Source organism: Equus caballus, chromosome 6, assembly GCF_041296265.1.
Source record: "Equus caballus isolate H_3958 breed thoroughbred chromosome 6, TB-T2T, whole genome shotgun sequence".
Taxonomy (NCBI): Eukaryota; Metazoa; Chordata; class Mammalia; order Perissodactyla; family Equidae; genus Equus; species Equus caballus.
This window is the reverse complement of record NC_091689.1, coordinates 16,401,455-16,407,787: the sequence shown is the minus strand read 5'-3', so window position 1 is coordinate 16,407,787 and position 6,333 is coordinate 16,401,455. Positions and strand designations below refer to the sequence as shown.

Genomic DNA, 6,333 nt, shown 5'->3' with positions numbered 1-6,333 from the left:
GTCAGAAAAAAAACAAAATGCTTTGTGTATTCTGTATCTCACTGTTTTCTCTTTTGCCTCATTAAACATGGGTACTCAAGAATTTTTACAGGTTAGTAAAAAAGAAGCAGGTCCAGAGAGGTAAGTAAATGTGACTCTGTAATATATGCAGACACAATGAGGATTATCCTCTGGGGATTTTATGGAGATGAAATTATGAGCTCGTTACTTACTTGGGAAGAGTGAAGAAACAAGCAAAACAAGAGCAACAAAGGAAGGTTGGGTTGTTTGGTAGGTTTTATTTTAGTTTAGTTTTTGTCTCCCAATGCTCTCCCTTCACCCTAGAGACAATTACGTGACTCTTCTTGAGAAAGGCAGAAGTGAGACCTGTGAATTCTCACTTTGATGTCTACACTTGGGGTAAAATACCTAGACGCACATCACCCACAGAGACTGGAGTGCAGTAACCAACTCTATTCATATGCAGAGGAGGCGGGCCTTTTCTAATATCCATTTCCCTCTCCTTGACACCAGCATAAAGCCTTCAGTATCTGAATCTGTCAGGCCCCTGAGTAACCTTGGAGTTGCAGTTTATCAGTTCAGTAGAAAGGGTTCCACTCTAAAATCCAGGCAAGGAGCGTTACACAAACTCACGACCTTTGCATGCAGTTCCAAATGTGAGATAATAAAAAGTAACTTTTTTCAATAATCAAATTCTTATTGGAGTTGTGTCTTTACTTCATGCTTATTGAATTCTGCCTCTACATACCTCCTTGCATTTGTTCACCAAGATAAATAGAACAAAATAAAATGCCCTCCACTGCAGCAGGATAAACTCCACTGAGGGAAACATGTGGACATCAATTATTAGAATCTGAGATGTGATCTGAGAATTGCTAAAGGTACAGCATAAGCAAAAGGCTATGGGGGTATGGAAAAAGAGTTTGACGACTCAGGACTGGGGAGACCAGAAAAGGTTTTGTGAAGGAAGTTATTGATCCTTTTCAATCACATAACCATAGACTCATGTATTTCAAAAGATTAAAAAGAAGGCATTCCCCATTTGAGATTAGTAATAGCAACAATTCAGATGTCTCTGGGGCCAGCCCCACGGCATGGTGGTTAAAGTTCTGTGTGCTCTCCTTCTGCAGCCTGAGTTCATGGGTTCAGATCCCAGGCATGGACCTATGCCACACATTGTCCATGCAGGGGCAGTGACCCACCTACAAAAAATAGGGGAAGATTGGCACAGATGTTAGCTCAGGGCTAATTTTCCCCAAGCAAAAAAGAAAAAAGAGGCAGATTGGCAACAGCTATTAGCTCAGGGCAAAACTTCCTCACCAAAAAAAGAAAAAAAAAATATTCAGATGTCTAAAAGCACTTTGAGTATTAGTAAATTACGTTTCCCTTGGCGTGATGGTTAATTTTGTGTGTCAACTCAGCTAAGCCACAGAATCCAGATATTTGGTGAAAAACCAGTCTAAATGTTGCTGTGAAGGTGTCTTTTAGATGAGATTAACATTTAAACCAGTAGGCTCTGAGTAAAGCAGATTACCCTGAATAATGTGGGTAGGCCTCATCTAATCAGTTGAAGGTCTGAAGAGAAGAAAGATGAAGATCTCCTAAAGAAGAGGGAATTCTGCCTCTAGACTGCCTTCACAGCCTAGCTGCACCTTCTCTTCCTTGGATCTCTGACTTGCTATCCTGCCAGATGCAGATTCTGGACTTACCAGCCTCCACAATTGCATAAACCAATGCTTTAACATCTCTATATCTATATCTATATCTGTTTCTATTTCTGTATCTCTATCTATCTCAATATCTGTTCTCGTTTTCTGGAGGACTAATACAGTTGAGGAGTTTCCAAGTAGGAAAGGGAGACTTGTGAAAGAAGAAGGTGGAAAGTATGCTGGAGTTCTTTCACAGACTACCTGGGATTCTCGTGTAAGGATGCTCCTCCTTATTCTTTGGCATAGTGAAGCCAATCAGAGATTTCTGAGCAGGGAATTTTGTGTGATGAGTTAACAGGCTTGCTATTGTGAAGGATGATTTTCAAAGGGCTGATGGTAACTAGAAAGAGTGTTAACAATTTAGATATTACTGAGTAATTAGTAACAGTTAAGTTGGTTGAAAGCCTGGAAAAGAGCATTAGCAGTTGAGAGGGAATCTTAGCGCTGGCATTTCCAGAGATTGTAGGCCTCCAGTAATACTTTGTGGATCAGAGTCATTTAATGATAGAACATCAGTGAAATTTATGGATGTTGGATTACACAGAATGGACATACTATGACGTTATTATTAACTTCAAGTCCACTGTTGGAGTCCAGATGTTTCCCACTTGGATCGTTCCAACTTATCTAGTAGCAGGAATTCAACAGCCTCAAAGGGTCGTCTAGATATTCTCACATGAACCTGAAAACCAGTTAGAAGCAGCTGCAGCGTCTATTCCCCTCCTTTTCTATACTTCTATTCCACTTGCTCACTTCCAAATTCCAGCTCAAGAGCCCCCTCGGAGAAGCCAAATTTACTACTGCCTAGCTTAAAAAAGTGGGTATGTGTGCCAAGGGTGCTACCTCTGTATGCTCTCAATTTAGAATCCTTGGGATGCCAAAGCGGCATGAGAGCCCAGACAGGGTCAGAAGGGACGCTTTCTCAGTTCATTACCAACCCCCGTCTTTTGGGGTACAGGAGCAGAATTTTGCAAAGCCTTTCTTGGAGATGTGTCAGCTTCTGCCTCTTTAAGGTGTTCAATCTCATCCCATAGAGTCTCTTGTGATGGAGCTTTCATCATTAAATTTATTCCCACTAGGGTCTGAAAGATAAACATCCTATTTTTATTCATTTAGTGGCTGATTTTTAAGTGACATATTGAACCAAGCTTTTTTTTCAGCATGTAGTTAAAAATCTCACTTCTGTACTAAGATAATAAACAAATATGCATTCAAACATTTTTAAACAAAGATTTTCACTGAAGACATTTTAACATAATATAGAGAAAATGAAGAGAATCCAAGTTTGTAACAATATCTGAGTTTTCTAAAACAAATACATGCTCTAATTAAATTGAAAAGGTTAAATAAATATTTGTACATTTTATGATGGATATAATGTAACCAAAACATCATCGTAATTTTCTAAAATAATGAAGTGGGAAATAATTTCCAAGAAAATATTAAGTACGAGTTACAGGAAAAAACTGATACATGGTACTTAATTATAAATATGCATATGTGTCTTTATATATTTCATGCCAAATTAAATACTTCCTTATATTATGAGTTAAAAAATTGGACAAAATATACCAAATGAAGCGATGGTGATCTCTCTTGGTGAGGTATTTTTTGGTTTACATAGTTTTCAGCTTTTCACATTGATCATATATTACTTTCATAATCAGAAAAAAAATGAATGTGATTTTGGGAAGGGCCAAATTAAGAGAAGGTAGTGGAAGGGATGGTTACTGTGAGTGATTGTCCACATTGTATCAATATGGGAACTGTTTAGCCAAAAAATGGTTGGCGCGTGTCTAATAATTCATACATTATTCATAAATCTCATGCTTTATAGTATCTCTACTAAAGGTTCAAGATATACCAAGTTCAACCACCACAGTGCAAGGAGGGAGGCAGTGGACCATGGTGGAGTCAGACAGGAGTAAGTTAAAACTAAATTTGGTATTGCCACTAACATTAACAATCAACTTGGCAAGACTCTTAACCTCTCTGAATCTCAGTTTCCTCATCTGTGAAATGTGGAAGTAATAATTACCTTGTAAACTTTTTAGAAAGAGAAGAGCTCATGGCTTGTCACATAGTTTCAATTAATGGTAATGTTAAAAGTTGTTGATTTTATTATTCTTTCTACCATAGAGTTAACTTACTGCTATGAAGCCACTCTGCTCTGCGAGAAAGGGGAGGGAAAATTTCAAGTAAAAATCGTAATGACCATCGTCAAAATAACAATAGTAATAATAATGTTAATTTTGGTTAGGAGTTTGGCTGAATATTCCTCCACATTGAGACACTCTGGGTACAACACAAGGAGTCAGCATTGGGTTTGTAAAGTTGCATAGCAATGATAATAATAATAATAATAACAGTAATAAGTGGACCTAGACGGTTATACCAGAAAAAAATTCTGATATTGGCAATTTATTTGGATAAATAATTTAGTTATATTTGCCTGAAGAAAAGAATGAAAGCTTTTAAAATATTAGTAACTCAAATCTTGTGCGATTATGTGGAAAGAAAATGCAAGTGTAACCACCAGTCAGAAGATATTGCAGAAAGAGTGTTTAACGATCTTCGGTGGTTACAACGTTACACTGTACATTACTCATTCTGCATGAGACAAGGAAATATTAGTTGACCAGCTATGGGACATGAGGTGCCGCTGGGAGCTGAGGGCACAAGATAGAGCTTATCAATTACCCAACCTTTGTGATTCTATCTACACTTATATTAATGTCTTATCAAAAGGTAACAAACTATATATTATTTTTATCTCATTTTTTCTATGAGTGTTAAAGAATTAACTTTGTAGATAATATTTGAGACCAAAAATATAACCACTTGCCAGAAAAGATTTTCAAAGCAGTGTAGTAAAATAACGTACACATTAAGGAGAGAAGAGTAGAGTGAAATTTGTAAAAAGCTGTGTAGCAACACGAAGCACTAGACTCTAATCTCCGTGCTACAAACTGGAAACTGAGTCTCAGACAAAGCTAACAAACTGTTCAAAGGTCTGGAACTATTTAGCGGCAGGGATGAATTCTAACACTCACCACAAAGGGTCTGCCTTACTACAAAGATGTTGATCTTTTTTCACAGCTAAAATGTAAAATGCCCCGGTCCTTGCCATCTGCATTGCTGACAATTGTGGACAACACAGCTCTGAATTTGCAAACATGTGAGACAGTAGATAATGGATACATTCAACAGTTTTCTAGTCTGCTTCACTTGCCAACTATTTTGCAAAATGTTACCACACCCCTAGATATCTTTGGTCTTGGGATTATTAAGTATCTCAGAAACTGAACTGCAAAAAAGCTAAAGTATCCCCAAGCCCCAAAAAACAATAGCTCTGATTTCATTGCCCACATCATCTTCATAAACTCTTCCATATAGAAAACAAATCTATACAGAATATTACGAGTGAAATAATTTGCAGCTTTTTGGAATTTCCTTAGACTCCAATGAATCATCTGTGACCACACACAGGGACAATGTGTGCTTGGTAGGAACATATCAGAATCTCAGGAATAGAACCAGGAGTTCTGATAATACATTTACATTTTTTATTAGATGATGGAAATTATCTCATGAGAAAAAGCGAAAAGAGAAGACATAACAGCTTTTAAAATCCAGACTGAGAGCGTATTCAATTTGTTTCACTGCTAGTTGTATACTTGAGCACAGTCCGAAAACACGGCTCTTCTCAGATTCCATTATATCTGTGCTTTCCTTACTCACAAGTTGGCAAGTTATTTATCTTCTCATTTCTTTAGTTCTTCTGATCTGTAAAACAGAGATAATAATGTTGTAAAGATCAAAAAGTTAACATTGTATATGTTTAAACACTTAGACTTTCCTTTTGGATTATGACAGAGCATTTGATGTCATATCAAAATCCTTGCTGAGAGCAGCTGTTAAACGCTGGATAAAATTAATTTAAGAACTACTGAAATGTGTCGGAAAGCACTAAAGGCAATCAGGACTTGAGAGACCAGGATCCCAAATGGAAGGGAATCCACTGAGGCGAAGGCCTTCTGTCCAGTTTTTCCCACTCAGGCATTTGCTGATTCACAGCACAGAACACAGACACCAAAAAGAAAACATTTCCCAGACGTGTGCAGCAATCTCACTGAGCTACGGAGGCAAAGATCAAAGTTCAGGGCTACCGACACAGCCGGGACATGAGAGACCAAGATCACAGCACAGTGGAAACCCACAGAGAAGTGAATAACTATTCTAAGATGAATTTACCCTTAAAGTATTCGAAAACTGCTAAGATGCACATGTAAGAAGAAATGAAAAACTCATAGAAGAAATGCTCAGAGAAGAAATGGAAAGCTCGGTGACTAAATCTCTAAGCAGAGTTTTAATAGTCTTATGGTGCTAGGAAAACAAGCATTAGAGTTTAGGGCTGGCAATGAGGAGGAATTCAGGATTTTCACCAAGACTTTTAAAGGGCTACACCCTTGGGGCTGGCCTGGTGGCATAGTGATTAAGTTCGTGTACTCTGTTCCAGTGGCCTGGGGTTTCGTGGGTTCAGATCCTGGGTGTGAACCTACACACCGCTCATCAAGCCACACTGTGGCGTCATTTCACATACAAAATAGAGGAAGATTGGCAC

General features: G+C 38.0%; 1 long non-coding RNA gene across 1 annotated transcript in view; it reads right to left on the bottom strand.

Annotated features, from left to right (window-relative positions):
• Nucleotides 1–258: 258 nt before the first annotated feature.
• Nucleotides 259–6,333, bottom strand: part of LOC138924884 (uncharacterized) — a 111,556-nt gene continuing 105,481 nt past the window's right edge. The window contains exon 2 of the long non-coding RNA XR_011440237.1: nt 259–5,495. This is a non-coding gene — a long non-coding RNA (uncharacterized lncRNA). The remainder of the gene's footprint in view (nt 5,496–6,333) is intronic.